Raw genomic sequence first — 25,145 nt, forward strand, 5'->3', positions numbered from 1 at the left:
AAGTGAAAAAATGAAATGTAAAAATAAATAAAAATATGAATGAATGAATATTTTTATAAATGAGTGAATAAATGATTGAATTACTGTGGGAATAAATGAACGAATTAATTAAATGATTAATTTAATATATGAATCGATATCCACTGAATTTAACAAGTCAGCTTCGCGAAGTAACAAACTGCTCATCAATATGTAGGCCTACTCTGGGAATCCAAGCCGTTCGTATTTGATTCTAACACCATTAATATGTATTTCACTATGTTTATTTCTATTTTATGTAACTACCTCTTGTGATCTCATTATGTACCTAAATTGTATCAGTATGTAATTCCAATCCAGTTTTATGTTCAACTGTGTAAGCTAGTTTTAATCCTGGTTGAGTGTAAGAGAAGGCCTTACGGCCTTAACTCTGCCAGGTTAAATAAAGCCATCATCATTATTATTATTATTATTAGTAGTAGTAGTAGTACGCCTAATAGTAGTAGTAGTAGTAATCATCATCATGATCATCATCATCATGATCATCATCATCATCATCATCATCATCTTGTAACAGAAAAGTAACATTCTACTGGTGTTTATATGACTACTCCCAATCTCTAGCTGTTGGAAATGTGAAGAAAGATCTAGTATATTTTGTTAGGGATATTTTTACAAAACACAGAACAAACATTTCCACATATAGCTGACGTTGTGTAGGCTACAACTATAATGAGAATAATCCTTAGGACATCTTGTGTTTGTCGAAGAACAAAGCTCATAAACACAGTTCAACGCGCTATTTATCACATCATCCTCGCTGCCTACAATCCCTGCCGCTAGATAGCACTTGCGAGTCATTCGCCACTTTTACCGTGAACTTTCCGGTATTATCATTGTAGAGTATTTGACGATACTTAGCGAAACAACAACTGCGGTCTCTATGGAGACAATGTATGACAACAATAGCAATGCCGTTGCTGTGTTACATACGTTCTGAGTAAGCCAAGATGTTCAGATCAGCTCTGAAATTCGTTACGCAAAACTCAAGAATTCGGGAGTTAGTAAAACCGGAGAGGCTGGTTACAACCGCCATAACAACGATAGGTGTAGGCTCTCTACTGGGCACAGGCTACGGGATTTATTGCATCGTGACCGGGGACAAAGGCAGGGTACCTCTGGGGGTCCACCCGAAAGAGGTGCTACTGAAGGACAGACATAGGCGGCCCCGTCTGCAGGAGGAGGACCTCAATTCCTCATCCGAAAAGGAAATCAAGGTGACCGATTACAGCAAATACAAGCCTCGACCACCAGAGCCAGACTACAACGCCCTTGCTGGCCAGGACGGGGAATTGGCAGCTGAAGAGACGCCTGCGCCGAGGATCTTCGTACCCCACGAAAACAGAAACACCGGGCGCTTCACTGTGGTGGAGGGGGGGAAGTTGAAGAGGGTCTACACAGAGGATGAAATTCCAGAACAACAGGACCAAGATGAGAAGAAGGGGGAAGACCAACCGTCCTCCCCCCCTCCTCCGCCCCCCCCAATAGTAAGGTACGAGCTTACACATTCAACTTACTGGATATATATATATATATATATATATATATATATATATATATATAAGTTGCGGCTGATTGACTGAGGCAAGTGAGGCCGGGCCTCAGTCACTTGGCTTAACTGAAATCAAATTTTGTGTTTTTATATAATGTATTAGTTATTTGAATGAAGCATATATCGTTGTAGAAACATTTGAAAACTTTGATGTATATAGACCTGTTTTGCAGTAAAATTTGTTCCTGAGGCCAGAATCGTTCGTGCCGGGTCTGGCTTAATGCATTTCATGTCCTTTCGCGGGCTTTGAGTTTACGTTTAAAACGTTGTATCTGAGGCACAATTCGTCTGGCCTGGTCAGGTTTCACTCCTCCCATCCATGGGCCGGCCTCAAGGGTAGAGTGGGGTGGGAATAGCAGTGGTGACTTGTCTTCCTAACTAGGCCATAAATAACAAAATTCCAGCTCTTTGGCAGGCAGAGACCCACTCGATTCTCTCCCCTTATGTTTCAGTTTATGACATAAGCGAGGGTGTTCTACTATTGTACTTGGTATTGGGCCAATGTTGTTATGTATTTTGGGAAAATATAAACAAAAACAAATGAGAGAAATAATGCTGGTGTAGTTAATTCATTGCTAGAGTGTCCTTTTTCGAGAAGAAATAATACTGAAAGGAAGGAAGTTTTAAATAAAGAGAGAGACTACCGAGATACCTACGACATCGCTGACAATTTTTCTGACAGATAATCTTAAAACGCGAGTTTCTATTGCATCCTGGTATGGGCAACATAAATAGTTATGTGGAAATGTGGTGCAAAATAAACTTTTCTTGGCCTTGTTTGTTGCTGTCAAAGGAAAAAAATAAAAAGAAAAGAAAGAAAGGGGAATTTCAACACATAATATGGGATGCTTCATCACACGAAACAATCACTGAAACTCAGAGCATAACAGATTATTTGGTAGGCCTAATTGAAATTATTATTTTTCATTGATAGTAATAAGAATAGACTAATAATAGTAATAATAATACAGTAATAATGATATTAATAATATAATAACAATAATAATTAATATAATAAACAAACATTTCCTATCGGAGGCACTTAAACTAGTTGCATCTGGCCTCACCGAGGATTTCGATCACCGGCCGCTACTGATATATATATATATAATAAATCTGTAGCCGAAATTTTTCTGGTAATTTTCGATTTTACAAAAATAATTGGTCCTAACATATATAATTAACTACCCTGAAACCGAAAATCGCTTTTTTGACATTTTTGTTTGTATGTCTGTCTGTATGTTTGTTACCTTTTCACGCGATAATGGCTGAACCGATTTATATGAAAATTGGAATATAAATTAAGTTCCTTGTAACTTAGATTTTAGGCTATATGGCATTCAAAATACTTTATTTAAAAGGTGGGTTATAAGGGGACCTGAATTAAATAAATCGAAATATCTCGCTTATTATTGATTTTTGTGAAAAATGTTTCATGACAAAAGTTTCTTTAAAAATGATTTCCGATAAGTTTTATTCTTTACAAAATTTTTATAGGACTGATATTTAATGAGATAAATTAGTTTTAAAATTAAAATAACGCCATCTAAGACGGGTGCAATGAATTAAGAACAAATGACTTCGTCTGTAAGGGGCCTTGGACAACAACAATCGAAACAGGGGCCTTGGACATCAACAATCGAAAGCTATTAAACATAGACTACAGAGAATGTTTCTGTGTTTGTATGAAGTAATATCAGAAGCTAAATCAACCGATTTGTATAATTAATTATTATTTCACCATTGGAAAGTGTAGTTTCTCTAGATGGACATAATGCTATAATGTTATTACAGTAACGTCTGAGTAAATCGAGGACAGGAATGATTAAAATAGCTTCTTATGCACAGAAAATTTGATAGGCTATTTTGTACATTCGTTTTCCGTATTTCTTAAAATAATATTTATGTACACTCATTTTAATCTCAGAGAATTAACGAACAACGAGAGAGTATTGATTTAGTATGCAGTAATAGTACGTTAGCTTAGCAATCCATTATTTTATAATTCAAATTTTAACTATGCTCAATTGAATCGTGTTAAAATACATAAAATATATATGCAATAAATGCAATGCAAAAAAATGGGTAATGAGCGAAGCAGATTATCTTGCGCTGTTGTAAAAGTTGTTCCCTGGATCAAACGTCCTATTTTAATTATGTAATTACTTTATATTTATTTCTAACAGGTGCAGCGGAGTGCACGGGTACGGCTAGCATGTATATATATATATTAATGTCAACATTTACATCCATGTAAATGTGGACCTCACAATTTTGTATCCGGTGCCACAATTACATTCATTACAGATATACCTTTTGTAGTCGCTCTTATATTTTAACTTTTGACTCTATTTAAATTGATCAGTATTCCCACCTTTAAAATCTAAATTACAGATATACCTTTTGTAGTCGCTCTTATATTTTAACTTTTGACTCTATTTAAATTGATCAGTATTCCCACCTTTAAAATCTAACAACTTAATTTAAAACATTCAAAATTGACAATTTTAGGACTGTTCTTGCTTTTCAGTACACATATCGAACACACACTGTTTCTAATAATACTTGTTACTAAAACATACTACATCATTGTCCAATACCTTCGTTATTATGTCTGTTTCTTGTGTACATTTCATTTTCAGATCTCACTAATTTTCTACATATTGTACTTCACTATCCAAGCTAACCACCCCCGCCATACTCCTCAGCTATTTTCATTATCTCTATCGTTTTACTTAACTTCCTATTACACTCCCCTAATTCATTCAAAATTGACACTTTTATCACTCCGTTCTTGATTTTCAGTTATGTATGTATGTATTTATTTACACTGCAAGTGGGCAAGCACCCGGTGGCAGTGGTATACACAATATAAACAATACACAATAAAATGATAAGCAATACACAATAAAATTTACAATACACAATACAATTTTACAACAAATATACAATTTTATACACAATACAATAAGAATACACAATACAATTTAACACAATTATAATAAAACATAAATAAAATACCTAATTTTACAATACAACCTACATATTTATGTATAGGCCCTACATAAGTTTCAATAGTCTTTCACTTTACTCTCATCTCATTCCCTATAGTGGCACTATGACGCATTTCACTGACACTTTAGCACACATTTCACTGACACTCTGTAACACATTTCACTGACACTATAGAACACATTTCATTGACGCTATAAATTATCACTGATCGGAACTGTTCACTGCACTGTAAAACCATAACTTCACTGGCTCACCTCGCTTCACTGATACAACAGTTCAAATAAGTCAAATAATTACATCCTTATGCATACTTATAAACAGAACTACATTTAAACTAAACATTTCTAGTCTAAGGCCCTCTTACACGCTATTTTTAAATAATTTACAATTCAAACCAAGGAAGTAAACTCTTCAGGCTAGATAAATACATGTCACCTTAAAAAATTAAATGTTGAATGTCACCTTAATTTTAATTTGCACTTTATACACAACTTTTTAAGTTATTCTTGAATCTCCTTAAGGAAGGACAGCCTTCAAAGACCGCTGCAGGTAGGTCATTCCAACCATTTATAGTTCTATTTAAAAATGAGAATTTACTTACATCCGTTTTCTGTTTCCTACATTTGATTTTAAAATCATGATCGTTCCTACCATAGTACGTTGGCTTTTCTAGCCGAGCCGTTATGTCTACCCATGCTTTCTCACCTAGATGTGCTCTATACAATGATGTTATTCTAGTTTTCCTACGCCTGTTTTCCAAAGTTTCCCATTTAAGTTCTTTTATCGTATCGTTTCCATCTTCTCTTTTACCTTTAACAAATTTATCTGCCCTATACTGGATTCTTTCTAAGGAATTTATCTGATATATTCTATAGGGATCCCAACACGTAGTTCCGTATTCCATTAACGGTCTCACTAGCGTTAGATATGCTATTTCCCTCGATTTGGGGCTAGCCTTTCTCAAGATTCTCATAATAAAGTGAAGTGCCCTCCATGCTTTACCCGTAACATTATCAACATGCTCTCCCCAAGAAAGTTTGGAGTTTAAATACACTCGTAGGTATTTACAACATTGTTCACTTATTGTGTATTTTTCACTTAGACTATATCGAACACACACTGTTTCTAATAATACTTGTTCTGTTTCTTGTGTACATTTCATTTTCAGATCTCATTAATATTCTACATATTATACTTTGCTATCCTAGCTAGCCTCCTCCACCAAGGAAAATAGAATAGAAGGTAGGGGCCATCACATCCCTCAACTGCTCGTGATGTCACCTGCCGTCAAGGCGGGACTTTTAACATGCCTCGTACTATGGAAAGCAATACACCGAAGATATTTATGACACTCATAAGAAGACCATTGTGATCCCAAACAATTTTTCAATTATTGACTTCGTTAAAACACTTATGTGAGGATACGAAAATAATACAGAATGACTCTCTGAGAAGAATATTATGTTATTGTGCTCACATTACATAGTTGACGATTTTCTTAATTTTCTTCGCTGTTTTACGGCTAGTTGTACTTTTCTGCCCTTGCCGGCGTTTGTTGAGAGCTTTCATGATCGAGTTGTGGAGTATCATTCAATAACGAATGAATCTATAGGCCTACTAGAGATCTTTTAGTTCAGTATATTAACAAACGTTTGTGCTAGGTTTTTGAACTCTTTTAATGTAATCCCATGCTACTCCTCAAAACACTTTATTAACATCCACTTCTCAATAAGACATCGACGAAATAACTCCTTTAATCCAAGTAAGAAGTTATTTGCCAACCTAATATTTCATTCATATGGCGTCCGCAAATCTCGAAGAATTTCGTCTAATGCTGTAAACGCTATATGGACGTTTTCGAGACTTACTCGTTTTAGAGCAGCGATGTCAGACAGGGACTAAACGGAGCGGAGCGCTCCACTAGACTGGTTCCGTGCTCCGGTGTTTCCGCAGAAATAAGCAAGTTCAAGCTCCGATCTAGCTCCACAACCGGTATTGGAGCTTACAACTCTGACACTACTGTTTTAGAGGAATACAAAGCGAACTCATAACGTTCTGTCAGCAGTATACCGAAATTAAAGGTAAATGACATGACGCTGATAACGAATACCCACGTTTGCGTACATCATGACCGATGCTGTACAGTTTGAATTGTCTGAATATTGACCACAATAAGCTGTCATGCCTAGTTATGTTTGTGATAGGAAGTTGAGCACAAATTAATTCATCGACTAAAATTGTTCATACTGCCAGTCTTCCTCCTGTTACAACATGCCAATTGAAAGAGAAAACTAATGCATCCCCCTAGGAACTAAAGGAAGTGAAACAAATGAATCGTCATGTGCATTCAGCTCACGACTATTTTGTGCCTTGGCAACCACAAGCAAGCTGAAGACGGAGGTGTAAAAACAGAGAAAGATCTTGACAGATCACACACAAGCTGATCACAGCAACAACACAAGAACAAAATGTACAGCAAGAACACAATGAGAATAATTTGCAATTAATTCGTAAGATAGTGAAAATAGTTTCTTCAACAATTTTTAAAATCATCTGAGTAAAATTCCACAAAATATTCAATGAATTATGAAAATACTTATCTTAGAGGAATTGTTTACTCAATGGCATTTTAGTAGCAGTGTGCAGAACACGTTACGAAATTTAAAATTAAATATTGCTTATAAATAGGAATTATTCAATCAATTACAACTCATGAAATCTTAACAACATTCATTCATTCACGGAACAATTGCATTTCAATCTAACAAAAAGTGCTTCTTAATTTTATTATAAATTAACTATTTATTCAATATTTATATCGCAGAACCATTACTTTACCTTCCCGTGATTTATACAAAAATGTAACTTAATGGCAATTATTTATTACCACTGCAAGTACCTACATATAAAAATTATACATTGCGATATTTTAAATCTTGTTTTACTTGATCATATCTATAATTTTAAGGACCGAAAATATCATATTACTATATTGTTTCATAATTAATGTTAACATATTATGTTAAAAAAAAGTAGGGCCTAATACCAAATATACTAACATGAAATATTTGATATAAACCTGGTGATAATTTTAATGTGTTCTCACCATGGTGTTAACAATATGTGTTATGTCAAAAGACTTCAAGCCTGAGCAATAATATCGCAATTGAACGTAATTCATTATTTTCCAGATCCACGCCCTCGCCCTCCTGGTGCTGGTCTTTACCACCACGACTGGAGTCTCACCACAACCGTCGCCCCGTTTTGAACATCCTACACCGTGCACTCCATCAAGCACGCCTTTGCCGCCCTCATGGTGCTGGTCTTTACCACCACGACTGGATTTGCACCATACGCCTTCGCCCCGTTTTGAACATCCTACTCCGTGCACTCCATCAACCACGCCTTTGCCGCCCTAATGTGCTGGTCTTTACCACCACGACTGGAGTCGCACCACAACCGTCGCCCCGTTTTCAACATCCTACACCGTGCACTCCATCAAGCACGCCTTTGCCGCCCTCCTGGTGCTGATCTTTACCACCACGACTGGAGTCGCACCACAACCTTCGCCCCGTTTTGAACATCCTACACCGTGCACACCATCAAGCACGCCTTTGCCGCCCTCATGGTGCTGGTCTTTACCACCACGACTGGATTTGCACCATACGCCGTCGCCCCGTTTTGAACATCCTACACCGTGCACTCCATAAAGCACGCCTTTGCCGCCCTCATGTTGCTGGTCTTTACCACCACGACAGGATTTGCACCATACGCCTTCGCCCCGTTTTGAACATCCTACACCGTGCACTCCATCAAGCACGCCTTTGTCGCCCTAATGGTGCTGGTCTTTACCACCACGACAGGAGTCGCACCACAACCGTCGCCCCGTTTTGAACATCCTACACCGTGCACTCCATAAAGCACGCCTTTGCCGCCCTCATGTTGCTGGTCTTTACCACCACGACAGGATTTGCACCATACGCCTTCGCCCCGTTTTGAACATCCTACACCGTGCACTCCATCAAGCACGCCTTTGTTGCCCTAATGGTGCTGGTCTTTACCACCACGACAGGAGTCGCACCACAACCGTCGCCCCGTTTTGAACATCCTACACCGTGCACTCCATCAACCATGTCTTTGCCGCCCTCATGGTGCTGGTCTTTACCACCACGACTGGAGTCGCACCACAACTGTCGCCCCGTTTTGAACATCCTACACCACGCACTCCATCAGCCACGCCCTCGCCCTCTTCTTGGTTGCCACCGCTCCAGCCATCTAAGCTCCTCACGCTGCCGCCCCTACAGCGGTGAGAAAAGCACGCCACACGGTGTGGCGACCAACTAGGCTATGCAAGGGCAATACCAGAACGAGAGCCGATACAGTCTATCTTGTGGGTTAAGCCATAAAATTAAAGTGCTTTTTTATACAAAAGTGAAGTTCTACCTAAAAGTGAATATAGAAACAAATCATGTATTTCTATTTAAATCCCGGAGGCAATAAAGTGTGAAGATGAAAAACAAGAAACTGTTTAAATGTTCCTAGATTTCACCCCATGTTATACTGACGTTCAAAGATACCTGACCCTACTAATCAATTGCGATCGATAATTTTTGTTGGTGTAAGTGTGTCTTCTTTAGTTATTATTCCTATGTATAGATGGCAAAGGGAATAGTGAATATTGTGAATTATAAGAATAATTTGTGCTTAATCTACATAATCATTTTCCCTGATGGTTTTTAACAGTGTAGGGTTCTGAGTTCTGAATTCACGACTGACCTTCGTCTGTGTTCATTAAACAACAGAGTGGGCCATGAAAATTTTAGGTCTCTTCGGCAACGGTTTATTGTTAATTGATTTGTATCTTTCTTACTAGAATTAAAACTGTTTTGAATTTGATTTACTTATTACAGGCCTGTTGTATTCACACAAAGACGTTGTAGTTATATATCTAGACACACAATTGGCGCTGGTGTCGTGTACAAATTTGAAACCTCTCGCGCAGGTTCGCGCGACGCCATGTTTGGGGAGCACGAATTGTAAGTATTCGGAGTTTGGAAAATAGCATAGAGTATATAGGCTTTTTTTTAGCGGACATCCCCCTTCATTGTAATATAATTAAGCTTATTTACGCATTTTCTAACGTATAATATGGAATACAGAAGTAAATCTATATAATGTAACTAAGCATTGATTTAAATATAAACGCCTTATATTGCTCATAAATAGACTTATTAGTTTATTTCTATTTCCTATGACCGAATACATGGAATATTTCTACTTATGTTACTTTATATACGTTAGAAGATACGTAAATAATTTATTTAAATTATGTTACAAAGAGAGGGATGTTCGCTAATAATTGCCAATATATATCTAATGGTATTTTCCAAACACCTAATGCACTGTAATAATAATCCTCAGTGTTTTGACAATCAGAGGCGATATGACTCTTAGAACTTCCAATTGTAGACATTGATTGCAATTCCTTCATTCTTACATCATTTTCAATGCCTGAATATTGTGAAAATGTGATTGCATGCATTGCTGGCTTAGATGTTAAATCATTAACGGTCTTACTAATAAAAACTCTATATGCAGACGTTTAACTGTCTTATACTTATACAAAGAGTAGCTCGTTTATGAGTAGTGTGTAAATTCCTTACTAATAATCATTAAATACGTCCTGTATAACAGTTTAACTGTTAACACAGCTACGTCATTACTTCGTTACGAAAGGTAATAGAATATCTGAGGTTCTCTATTGCATTCGGTAGAGCGCTCTAGTGTGCTGTGTTAAAGTATCGATAGTACAGCTGGCTCTGATCGATTACAATACTATATTTTGGTCAAAGAGTACAACTTACAGCAATATTATTCTAATTATTCTGTGCTCTTTGGTGTTTTCTTTTGTGGTTACAAGGCATCCATCATCATAAAATGACAGTCGATACGAACAGCTGTTAGGGGGGCGGCCAGTTTTTCTCTATATACAATGCTTAAACAAGGGGTTTCATGTATATAACTACTGCAAAGCAATTCCATTGTATAGTTACAGCCTGTTTACACATCCATAGCTTATGCATGGTTTATTAGTAACGTTTTCTATCTCAACTCTGCATAAGCCTCGTATAAAAACTATACACGGTTTATTAGTAAGACTGTAAGAAAATATGGTGTAATAGATCTAAAGACTCAATTTATGGTACGTACCAACAGTAAACAAAATCTCTCTCTTTTTTTTTTTAAGGAAAGAATAATGGAAGTTTTGTCATAACATCATCTGACATTATAGAAATACGCCGAACGATTATACAGATGTTGACAGTTCAATAGCATATTACCACCCATTCTACATCGTGTGAAAACAATGTGATCTAACAATAGAACACTTGTACAATCTTTCTACACTTATAGGAACATATTTTAGAAAATGGATCTCGGATTCCTTCCGAGGACCATATTTTAAACTTGTTAAACTGACATAGAAGTACATAAAGAGCTACTGGCGTAGCTCAATGGGCTAAGGCCTGCCGATCAGGAGTCGCGCTCGGGCGCGGGTTCGATTCACGCTTGGACTGATTACCTGGTTGGGTTTTTTTCCGATATCCCCAATCGTAAGGCGAATGTCAGGTAATCTATGGCGAATCCTTGGCCTCTTATCGCCAAATATCATCCCGCTATCATAAATACCATCGATGCTAAATAATCTAGTAGTTGATACAGCGTCGTTAAATAATAACCTAAAAGAAAGTACTACATAAAAAGCAGATGTCAGCACACAAATTAAAGTTATCAGTGCAACACGACTTTACATAAAAATGTTGTAAGACAATATTTAACGTAGTCAATAATAATAATAATAATAATAATAATAATAATAATAACAATAACAATAACAAAGTGTTATGTACACTAGACCTGAGTTCTATTATATGACTAATTCATGCATGTGACGTTTATTTCATACTATAGTTATGATAATAAGCTAATGCATGGTAGCCCTACTTATATTTCCAACTAAAACATTAGGTATGTGATGAAAGAGTAATGGAACGGAGAAAAATTATCTCCGGCGCCGGGATTTGAACCCGGGTTTTCAGCTCTACGTGCTGATGCTTTATTCACTAAGCCACACCGGATACCACCCCGGCGTCGGACAGAATTGTCTCTGATTAAGTTCCAACTCTTGGGTTCCCTCTAGTGGCTGCCCTCTGCACAACGTCATAGATGTCTATGAACGTAGGACCGAAGTCCACACATGTGCTGAGGTGCACTCGTTATGAGTGACTAGTTGGCCGGGATCCGACGGAATAAGCCCCGTCTTAAATCACGAAGTGATTTACGCATATCATATATATTATTTTAATGTACCGAAGTACATATGATATTTCCATGGTATCCGGTGTGGCTTAGTGGATAAAGCATCAGCACGTAGAGCTGAAAACCCGCGTTCAAATCCCGGCGCCGGAGGGTATTTTTCTCCGTTCCATTACTCTTTCATCGTATAGTGACGCAGAATATCTGCTTGGAAATATCATATGTACTTCGGTACATTAAAATAATATATTAGGTATGTGTTTTTATTTTACAGTTGTATATTATGTGATATGGAAGCGGATAAATAATAATTGTTCGTTTCTCGTCCACATCAAAGCAAACGTGTGTTTACAATATAGACCTAATGTAATGCCTTACGCAGCTGGCAGTGTTTTGTTAATAATAGTTAATAGTAATGATTTTATTTTCATCTGAACTATTACTGCAAAATGCATTTGTATTTCTGTTCGTTCTATATATTGTCAATTAACTACACAACGTCTTTGGTTACGGTATAAAATTGTTCCAGTCTTCTTTTATTTCGTTCCAAACTAACGGTAACTAAGCTTGACTATGTCCATAACGTGGTCGCTTTAAATATTAATATGATTTTTATTTTCATTTATCCATTCAGATCGATTTATAAGAGACACCAAACACATATTAAACGTTCAACATTCCACAGTACAGCCGTCTGCTAGCCGGTGCTTGTCCCAAAGCATGGCGGCCGACGCAAGCTTCAATTTGTCCCTACGGTTCAAACATATATCTCGTATTTCTCTATATGTTCCGTTTTCTAAAAAATTTACTCCTTGTGGACAATGTAAGAGGAGAAAATCCACAAGCGATTAGGGACAACACGGGAATTTTACTGGAAGCAAGTAAAGATATAGGTTTGGAAGTAAATCCCGAAAAGACAAAGTATATGATTATGTCTCGTGACGAGAATATTGTACGAAATGGAAATATAAAAATTGGAAATTTATCTTTTGAAGAGGTGGAGAAGCTCAAATATCTTGGAGCAACAGTAACAAATATAAATGATACTCAGGAGGAAATTAAACACAGAATAAATATGGGAAATGCCTGTTATTATTCGGTTGAGAAGCTTTTATCATCCAGTCTGCTGTCGAAAAATCTGAAAGTTAGAATTTATAAAACAGTTATATTGCCGGTAGTTCTTTATGGTTGTGAAACTTGGACTCTCACTTTGAGAGAGGAACATAGGTTAAGGATGTTTGAGAATAAGGTGCTTAGGAAAATATTTGGGGCTAAGAGGGAGAATGGAGAAAGTTACACAGCACAGAACTGCACGCATTGTATTCTTCACCTGACATAATTAGGAACATTAAATCCAGACGTTTGAGATGGGCAGGGCATGTAGCACGTATGGACGAATCCAGAAGTGCATATAGAGTGTTAGTTGAGAAGCCGGAGGGAAAAAGACTTTTAGGGAGGCCGAGACGTAGATGGGAGGATAATATTAAAATGGATTTGAGAGAGGTGGGATATGATGATAGAGACTGGATTAATCTTGCTCAGGATAGGGACCGCTGGCGGGCTTATGTGAGGGCGGCAATGAACCTCCGGGTTCCTTAAAGCCAGTAAGTAAGTAAGTGGACAATGTAAGTGTGGTTATGGGTAAGGTAACAATACTAAACACATGCAGGGTAATTAGTGAGAAGTTTCGCATTTTTCTCAAAATGATCTCTGCATGTCTAGTCTCGTTTCTAAACTCAATACCACAATACTGCTTCAATTGTTTGAGGGAAAACCTCGGAAAAAACTCAACCAGGTAGCTTGTCCCAACCAGGATCTGAATGCGGGCCCGGTCGTTTGACGGATACTCCACAGTAGTGGATTAAATTGGAACTTATCTATGCATATATCTTTCAAGGTAAAACTCAGGTATTTGATTCATTACTTTTGAAGACTGTCGATGTTCCCAAGGGAATGCGCTTTCAGTTGCTGGCCGTAACTTTGTAACAATTCGCAGCCCTCGATATCGAGTTGGACTGATGTTATTACTGGAGCGGAGCCTGGAAGGCCATAACCCGGGCTGGCACAGGCTTCAATCTGAAGTGGCGGTCGTACATCATGGAGAGAGGAGTTATTATCGTTATCAGTCGGTTTCCCACACAGCACAAGACTTGGCCCACTTCTCAGACACGTCTCGTCTTCCAGCAAGAAGGACCTACGTCCATGGTAATAGGTAGAGGTATCACCATCAGTCACCAGATTTCGTTTGAAAATCAACTTTTCATTGACGATGTGTTCACTTTCATAAAAATTAATGTTATCAACAGTAATGTCACTAGAGGTTTTGATTTATCTAGAGAAAATCAAAACTCGAGTGGGATTTCATTGACTATTACACGATTAGAAGAAGGTATATAAAGATTAGAAGTAACGAAGTATTCCAATACAATAAAATATTAATTAACTTACGAAAATACAACTGGCTTCAAATGTATTATTGTACCATCTCAACATTACAAATATTACGCTACATCTAGCCTAGTAGTGTGTTATGATTAGCTGTTTTCTTGCTATCAGTTGTGCCAACTATGGAATCTTCATTGAACTCTGTGGACGGTTACTAGTCAAGAAAGCTTTGTTGATTCAGTTTCATTTTTATTTAAACATTTGCATTCCACTTCAATCATCCGGATCCCAGTAATCAACATCACTTGACAGATGATTTTCAATAAATCTTAGTATTAAACAATCTCTGATACGTGACTATCCATAATATCATACAGAAGAAGCTATAACAAATATAACCTAAATAATATAAACAAATGTTAGAAAAGTTTTAATTAGGGATGATGAAATAAACAAGAAACGTTTTAATTAACGATGAAAAAATAAAAAATAAACATGAATAATTTTAAAAGAAGCAATTATTGAAAGTACAATTTTTGAACTTGAATGTTTTAGTGGTTGGTGGTTCAATTGATGTTATATTGGACGTGTGCGTAAAAGAAGTGAACTCGTTGATGTACATGGTGTATCCCTCAACTTATTCAGGATTTCCGAATGGTGTTCTTCATTTATTTGTAAATAGGGTTTCAGGGAAGATGCATAGCTATGACCAGTGATCTTTATTAATTATTGTTCTTGAATGCCAATGCGAGTCATATTTGAAAGTGCTGTGCATCGACTGCAGTGGTTTGTAATTTTCTGTTTTTTGACGTCCAAACCAGTGCAGTTTGAAATGTTGGCAAACAAAGAAACAAATGCTAGGGTAGTGATAAAAATAAACAAATGCTAGGGACGCGATAAAATTAAACAAATGCTAGGGACGCGATAAAATTGTGAGATAAGCAGCCATGATTGGTTGAAAGACGTCCTTTCGTACCGTTTTATTGGTCAAAAGTAGTGTGACGTAGTAAAAGTGTAATAGTCAATATTATACACTTACTTATTTACAAATGGCTTTTAGAGAGCCCGGAGGTTCATTGCCGCCCTCACATAAGCCCGATATTAGCTAGATAAATAATGACTATAGGTGGCCACCATGCAATTTCAGTATTATTGTAGTACAAAATATGTCCGCTCTTTCTAATGAATTGTACCCTATATTTAAATTATGTTTGTTAAAAAGGTAGATTTTTCGGCTAAAGAACGAAATTTTTATTTCATTACTGATATCCTGGGAGATGTCGACATTTGGAAGATCTTGATACTTTTAGGAAAAGTAGCCATTGCGAGCACTGTTCCCAATGAAAAAGTGTTTACTTAGCAACTTCTGAATATCTCCAAGTTTCTCTGGGTTTAATTTTATCACTATTTTAAATGGTGAAGGATTCACTTACAATCGTTTTTCTTTAGCACGTTCCCATGACTAAATTTAAGTTTTCCAGTGAGTTAAGTCGTACTCTCCAACGTATTGCGCCCCAAACTCAACAAAGAGTACCTTGATACAATAAGTATAGAGAAATGTCTTGAGGCTTTATGAAACATATTTTGTTGTTACAGTGAAAAATAACAAATTGAAATAGATTGAAACACAAAATAATATACGAAATAACGTCAAGAAGATGTGAATTACAGTCATGGTCCCTTTGAATGATGCCTGAAAATAGCTATTAATCCTTTGCGTGTTTGTTTTTTAAAATAATGTGTTTGATCTGTAACTACAGTCAGTGTATTGTTATTAGTATCTCTTTGTTGTTACCTATTGCTTTAAAAAGAATGTGTTTAATTTGTAATCTTAAGTCATTTTTCTACTATTCCTTTACTGTACTGTTTACATTTGTTTTTAAATCTTTTGTATTGCCCCTACCATTATATATTGCCCTTCAAGAATTTCGGTATTCGTTAGTTGTAAGTTATTGCTTGTGTTATATTTTAATTATTGTAATTGTTCCTGAATCATGTATGTAACTTGTAACCGTAAATCATTGCTTGTAATGTCCCTTTATTACTCTTAACTGTTTCATTGTTCACGAATTAAGTATTCATTTGAAAGTGAAACTTTGTTCTATTAATCTACTATTGATTATTTTTTAAGATCGTGATTTACTCTGAAACGGTTAGACATTCTTGCATACCTTTCATATTGATTATTCCTCAAACATCTCATTAATCTTTAACAGGAGCCATTCTTTCACTAATGTGCATGCTTCTACATAATTCATGTGAATTGTAACTGTGACCACTATTTTATGTTATCACTTTACTATTGTTTATTGGTTATAAAATATGTATTTTGATGCCAACTATAACCCTAATAAACCTCAGAGTGATAATAATAAAAAATAAACTCATGGTATCCCAAAATCCTCGTATATCAATAAAATTTCGAGGTAAAGGGGAATGTAATCATTAAAACATGCAAATTCGTCAGAGTGTAAACACTAACAGGTCGCCATGACAGCTTTAAGCTATTTTCAGCAATCTCATTGGCTGAAATAATCATGTCCGCATTTTAACCAAATTATGTATGGAGGTGTACGATTATAAAAGAGACAACATACTTCAACGTTCACAAAAGCATGTAAATGCCCGTTTCGGAAATAAACGGGCCACAGATTTGGAAAGAGTGCGAAAAGTACTACAAGAATTGATCCTTAATTAAATTTCGATAAAATGTCCGTCTTTGATACCAGACTCCTCACATGTCAGTTTTTCTTTCATTATTTACGCTACTTTATTCGAGAAATATACTGTCAGTGATCCGATGAATTTCTACTTAAAAACAGAGGTAGGTTCAACGGCATGAGGAGAGGATAGCTATTCTTTTGAGTGAATATATCTTTAATATCAGACGATACATGGGTTACCAGGGCGGAAACATCGATGTAACGATGTAAGGATGATCCGACATCATAACTACATGAATAACAACACCACTGAAATAAATGCGATCTCGTTCGATCGGGTATACTACTACGACGCGAACATGAACTTGGGGGGGGGGGGCGACTGGCGGCCATTTCTCGGGCGCGCGAAGATTACCTAGGGGTTTTTTGCACCAAAGGACAGCCTTGAATTTGTTTCTTATTCCAATGGATATGTATCCAACAACAATAGTGGGATCTGGACTAATATACCCATTGATTAAATATTGCATTTTTAGTAGGTTATTTTACGACGCTTTATCAACATGTTTGGTTATTTAGCGTATGAATGAGATGAAGGTGATAATGCCGGTGAAGTGAGTCCGGGGTCCAGCACCGAAAGTTACCCAGCATTGGCTCATATTGGGTTGAGGGAAAATCTCGGAAAAAACCTCAACCAGATAACTTGCCCCGATCGGGAATCGAACCCGGGCAACCTGGTTTCGCGGCCAGACACGCTAACCGTTACTCCATAGGTGTGGACAATATTGCATTTTACAGAATATTCAGTTTATTCCTTCTTCTCTTCGTTTCACTGTAGTCAAAAACTTGTGTCGCAGCGAATCTAGCTCGAAAAGAGATACAGAGGCCACTTTTGCTCCAGGGTTGGTACAGTGACCTCCGACCAAATCCATTAGATGTATAGCTTGTAAAAATAGAAGCACAAAGTTTTTCAGATAAAATTTTGCACATTAAAATTGTGATGCAGGCTGAGTTACTTATCTGTGCACTCTGAACGCGGAATATTCTATACAATATTTCTTAAGATTCCTTTTCTTTATAGTTTTTTCTGCCGTTCTTTCTTTCTTTTTTCGTTGCTTTCTTTCTTTTTTCGTTGCTTTCTTTTTACTTTTTATTTTCCTCCCTTTCGTCTCTCTAATGCTTGTTTTCTTACTGGTCCATATTGTAATTCATTCCTTCCTTCCATCTCTTTTTCTTTCTAGTCCAAACTATAATTCTTTTCTTCATTCCATCTCTTTTTCTTTCTTTCTCATACTGTAATTATTTCCTTGCTTCTATCTCTTTTTCTTTTTGGCTCATACTGAAATTCTTTTGTTCCTTCTATTTCTATTTTTTTCTGGCCCATACTGTAATTCTTTCCTTCCTTCCATCTCTTTTTCTTTCTGACCCATACCATAATTCTTTTCTTCATTCCATTTCTTTTTCTTTCTGGTACATACTGTAATTATTTCCTTCCTTCCACCTCTTTTTCTTTCTGGCCCATACTGTAATTCTTTCCTTCCTTCCACCTCTTTTTCTTTCTGACCCATACCATAATTCTTTTCTTCCTTCTATTTCTATTTTTTTCTGGCCCATACTGTAATTCTTCCCTTCCTTCCATCTCTTTTTCTTTCTGACCCATACCATAATTCTTTTCTTCATTCCATTTCTTTTTCTTTCTGGTACATACTGTAATTATTTCCTTCCTTCCACCTCTTTTTCTTTCTGGCCCATACTATAATTCTTTCCTTCCTTCCATCTCTTTTTCTTTCTGACCCATACCATAATTCTTTTCTTCATTCCATTTCTTTTTCTTTCTGGTTCATACTGTAATTATTTCCTTCCTTCCACCTCTTTTTCTTTCTGGCCCATACTGTAATTCTTTCCTTCCTTCCATCTCTTTTTCTTTCTGGCCCATACTGTAATTTTTTTCTTCCATCCATCTCTTTTTCTTTCTGACCCATATTATAATTTTGTCCTTCCTTCCATCTGTTTTCTTTCTCTACTCTTCATTTTTCTTTTCTTTATTTCTCATTCATTATCGTTTACCTTTCTCTCTTCGTTCCTTTATCTGTTTTCTTTCTCTCTTTTTCATTATTTGTTTCTTTGTACTTTCTTACATTTTTACCTTTTCTCCTGTTCCTTCTTTTATTTTTCTTTATTGTTATAATTGTTTCTTCTTTTTATTCCTACATATTTTCCTTTGTCTCTACTGCATTTATTATTATTATTATTATTATTATTATTATTATTATGATTATTATTATTATTATTATTATTATTATTATTATTACTACTACTATTATTTATTTTCATGCATTTCATTTGTTTCTTGTTTTCTTTCATTTTTCAATTTTTATGTTTTCCTCTTTATACTTTTCTGCTTGTTTCCTCTTTAATTCCATTGCCACTATTGACAACAGCATTGACATCTACCAGGCGCAACGAGATCATCCGTAAGCAACGCAATCCAAGTAGGCTCTTTGTGCACCCATTTTGGGTTCGGTTGCATGCCGGTTGCGCTACACGGCTAAGCCGGCTCCAGAGAGAACAGCGATGTAAAGTTTGCAGGTTACCAATTCCGACACTATAAATTCGTAACTAATACCATGATTGAAATAAATGTGGTCTCGTTTGATCGGGTATACGACTACGATGCGAGCATGACCTTGAGTTGACGCCGCTCATGCGCGGATGGGGGCCGGCGGCGACTGGCAGCCATTTTGGGCGTGGAAGAAAATTTTCTGGCAGTAATTATATCTCGTGACTCTGATGCGTTAGCGCGCTGATTTTGGTGCCGAACGAAAATTCACGTGAATACAGTACGTCTTTAAATTCAGATCGACACATGAAGTACCAAGATGGAAACGGCAATGTAACGTTTGCATGGTGATCATGAATAAATTCTAAATTTTTCGTCAAGCAGAAGTGGTAATCGGTCACATAATTTTAACATAATCAAGCCAAAGCCTGATAAATTTTCGGAACTACAAAAGGCATAGCTGTCTTCTTTCCTTTCTACTACTCTCATAAAATGACAAAGCAAGTATAAAAAGATATCTTTGCGGCCCAAAACCTATCCTGATGACCTAGAGGACAGCCAAAGTAGAGTTTGTCATTTTTTTTTTTTTTTGTAAAAGTGGGTGTAATGTTTTTCTTTTGTGATTTCGGAGTGAATTTTCCACAAAATACAGTAGAGCGTCGATAATCCGAACGACAGTAATCTGAACCGTCGAAAATCCGAACCCGAACCCTCAATTTCTTTTTATTCATTCTCGGCCCTTTCGACCCTGCTCGCCTAGAGACGAATATAAATTGGCTGAATAAAATGCCGAGTGCACGGTAACACAGCTTGCCTGTCTACGACAAGTTAGAGACTTGGCTGCAAAGAAACGAAGCTCAGTAAAAATTCAAAAAAAGATCAAAGACTTTTTAAAATTTGTCTAGTGTTGTTTGTAGCAGAGTATGTAGGCTATGCCTACTGAAATCTTTAAAGTTAATACAGTATGTAGTTAAAATTATTTTTTGTGTCGTTTTTGCTCTATGTTCGAAAATACGAACGAGTCGATACTCCGAACAGAGTTGAACACCAATTAGTTCGAATTATCGACGCTCTACTGTATATAACAAATTATTTGGAACTTTATTACTTGACATTATGTCTCGTGTATACTTATTGTGAATGTCTACCACGATCATTGGTTTTTATCACTCTTTAAAATCGTTAAAAATTAATTCAAAGACGTAGGACAGCAATAAATTACTTTACTAGGCACTATTCGGACTTGTTAACTCCATCATACTTTCTTTACAACTGCTTGACTGAAAAGACAGAATATTGAGCAACGGGTTGAAGGACATCTCAGATAGGCCCTACCATTATTCTCTCTTCCTGCTAAACCTAGCCTACATTTCTGAGGGATTTTTGACCTTGTCTTATTCATAGAACAATATACAACTCCTTGCTGTAAGATGAAATTATTTTTTCAGTATTCAGTGTCGGTTTTTTAGACTAAATAGCGTGCACGAAAATGTGTGAATTTTATGTTTGTTTTAATTCATCTATAGTTTGTAACTCAAAAACAGACCCCGATAGAGGCTTTCTGGTGATATATTCGAATTTAGCGTTTAAAAATCATGTTAGAACACATGTTTTCGTTTAGGTTACAAAATAACTGTTAACTATCTGTAGTGTAATTTAATAAATTAACCCACGAAAATCACAATGTTAATTTATCTAGATTTATAAATATTTTACGAAGATGGCTTACCGACGATTCTTTTATAGTGCGAATGAATATTTTGAACTAGCAGGAACCCTTCAATTTTAATTCTAATTCTAATTTTAATTTTATATGAATTTTGTATTATTCATTGACCATTCACATAGAATATAGCCTATATTTTTATGATGAAAGAGTAATGGAACGGGGAAAAATTCTCTCCGGCGCCGGGATTTGAACCCGGGTTTTCAGCTCTACGTGCTGATGCTTTATCCACTAAGCCACACCGGATACAACCCCGGCGTCGGACAGAATTGTCTCTGGTTGAGTTCCAACTCTTGGGTTCAAATCCCGGCGCCGGAGAGAATTTTTCTCCGTTCCATTACTCTTTCATCGTATGATGACGCAGAATATCTGCATGGAAATCTCATATGTACTTCGGTACATTGAAATAATACTATATTTTTATGTTTATGAATGTAATTAAATTAAATTTTAATAAAATAAAATTAAATTAAATAGAAACACAGCTGCCACACTCCGACCCAATACGGAAAACTAAGGAATTTCTATGAGGATACAACTTCCATCACAAGATTTAAACCCTTCTGACTACAAGCATGTGACATCACTCTCAGAAAAACATGTCTACAGGAAGTGTGTGTGTGTCTAATGCCTACCCACTTCACTTTGCGTGATTCGGGTTCCGCATACTGCGGATAGATGGCAGGACTATGATCCATTTTTAAATTGCACACCACTTCGGCGGGCCACGTTATGCATGATGTGTATCTGTGAAGAGTTATGTTGTGTACTAGGGGGAGTGTATGTTAAGTGTTCGTGTAAGTGTAGTGTAGGGAATGGGTGAGGATGATGATGATGATGATGATGATGAACGTGAGGAAGGAAGAAGGGGAAACCCGGTGCCGGCACGTAGTCTACTTCTGTCGAATAGCACCAAGGGGGCCGCCAGGCTTAAAGTCCCTATCCGACGGACGAATCACTATCAACAGTGGCATATGCCTTCTCTTCATATGCACTGCGGAGAGATTTGGGATTTAACTCAGGCGTATTGGTGCACAATTTAGTGATTAGAATGTCTACAGGAAGTAGTCGCATACATTATATGAGACTTTATAGGAAAAGAACCGTCAAGCAGTGTTTCAATACAGATATATTGTTAATGCCTAAGTAAAGTTGTTTTAGTAAAACTCTTAGGGTGCTATTCATAGACATTTCGCTAGCCCGGGCTACGAGCGTCCTAAACAGGATTCATATCATATCATATCGCTAACACTGGTTTATGAATAAGAAAAACGTTAGTTAGTTGGCTGATCATCCACCGAAAGCCCGCGCTAAGAATGTCTATGAATACGGCCTTAATATTTAACTTTATTCAACATTAATCCTGGATATATTATTCTACCGAAGTACATATAATAATATATGATATGCGTAAATCACTTCGTGATTTAAGACAGCGCTTATTCCGTCGGATCCCGGCCAACTAGTCACTCATAACGAGTGCACCTCAGCACATGTGTGGACTTCGGTCCTACGTTCATAGACATCTATGATGTAGTGCAGAGGGCGGCCACTAGAGGGAACCCAAGAGTTGGAGCTTAATCTGAGACGATTCTGTCCGACGCCGGGGTGGTACCCGGTGTGGCTTAGTGGATAAAGTATCAGCACGTAGAGCTGAAAACCCGGGTTCAAATCCCGGCGCCGGAGAGAATTTTTCTCCGTTCCATTACTCTTTCATCGTATTAATCCTGGAACTAAGGTTGTCTAATCGTTTTTTAAATACTTTCTTCGTTCTTTTTCCTTCCTAACTTCCATTCTACATTTTCTTGCTTCCTGTATTCTTCCTTTCACCCTTCTTCGTTTCCTTTGTTTCTATATGTCATTCTGTTCCTCGTTTTCATTCATTTCGTCTTTCCTTTAACCCATGTTTTATTTCCCTTGCTTTCCACTTCGAAATACACTGCATACTTCATGATATTTCTTTATTCTCATATAGTGCTGTGATATTCGTCTAAAGGCATTATCAAGACTTGGTTCATTACTCTTAACAAATGAAATGACAATATATATTACAGTGAAAAAGATCTGGAGCGCAATAATGCAATGCCAGTGCGTCGTTCAAAATCGCACTCCGTGATGTCTTTACTACGAAATGGTTTACGAGCTCTGGCACTTTACATCGGGCACATAAAATGCGATAAAGAACGAGAGATCTGGCACGCTGCGTTAAGCTCATAAATACGGAAGAAACAGACGGAGGTTGTAGTATTGTGAACGCAACAATTCGAGCGCATTCGGCTTTTTCATATAGGTCTATAATAAATACAGTGGACTCGAACTATAAGGAGAATTCGAAAAAATTTGAAATATCCAATATTCACATTAACCAGATTTTTTATTTAGAAAATTCATATAAAAATAATTATACACTCGTACGCATTACTTGGTAATGAACACTGAAGTAGTCGTAAAAAGTAGTACCAGGGCGCTTCGCGAAAATGTTATTATGAATAGCATATTATTATTATTATTATTATTATTATTATTATTATTATTATTATTATTATTATTATTATTATTAGGCCTATTATTACGCTAAAAAACGAGAAGGAGGTTTTCAAGAAACCGCGTGTAAACATCGTATTTACCGGAACTGCGTATTATGCGGTTATTCTAATTTTGACTTATATAGGAAATAAAAGAGACGTAGATGGGAGGATAATATTAAAATGGATTTGAGGAAGGTGGGATATGATGATAGAGACTGGATTAATCTAGCACAGGATAGGGACGGATGGCGGGCTTATGCGAGGGCGGCAATGAACCTGCGGGTTCGTTAAAAGCCATTTGTAGGCCTAAGTAAGTAAGTAAATAGGAAATAAAATTCTCGATTGCCAACTCGTTCAGATCTCGAGATTAATTGCATTATTGTTGTTTCAGTTTTGTGAGATGAAGTTATAGGAGAATGGAAAAAGTTACACAACGCAGAACTGCACAAATTGTATATATATATATAAATTACGATTTATTTAACGACGTTCGCAACTGCAGAGGTTATATCAGCGTCGCCAATGTGCCGGAATTTTGCCCTGCCGGAGTTCTTTTACATGTCAGTAAATCTACTGACATGACGCGGGCTCAGAATGACAAGGTTCTATCTGAGATTTTTAGCAAAATTGAGATTTTTGTTGCATTGAATTCTGCTACTTCACAGCTATCTACCATATAAATTATATGTTGATATATAATTTATTTTGGGTGATAAAGTTACTTTGAAAAGGTTCTTAACTGCATTGATTATATTAACAACCAAACTTTTAAAATGCTCTCCTGTAAAATTTACTAAACTCTAGATAGAACCTTGTCATTCTGAATTCTGCTCTGAGGCTGTCGCATTTAAACACACTTAAATATCATCGACTTGGGCCGGGATCGAATCCGTAACCTCGAGCATAGAAGGCCATTGCTATACCAACTACGCTACCCAGGGCGACCACGCATTGTATCCTTCACCTATTATTATTATTATTATTATTATTATTATTATTATTATTATTATTATTATTATTATTTTGCTAAAAAAAAGACGATGCGCTTTTCAAGAAACTGCGTGTAAACACCGTATTAGGCTGTTATTCTAATTTTGACTTATATAGGAAATAAAATTCTCGATTGACAACTCGTTCAGATCTCGAGTTCAATTAATTTATTGTTGTTTCAGTTTTTTGGGATGAAGTTACAGGAGAATGGAGTAAGTTACACAACACAGAACTGCACGCATTGTATTCTTCACCTAACATAATTAGGAACATTAAATCCAGACATGTGAGATAGACAGGGCATGTAGCACGTATGGATGAATCCAGAAATGCATATAGAATATTAGTTGAAAGATCTGAGGGAAAAAGA

Source organism: Periplaneta americana, chromosome 4 (genome assembly GCF_040183065.1).
Source record: "Periplaneta americana isolate PAMFEO1 chromosome 4, P.americana_PAMFEO1_priV1, whole genome shotgun sequence".
NCBI lineage: Eukaryota > Metazoa > Arthropoda > Insecta > Blattodea > Blattidae > Periplaneta > Periplaneta americana.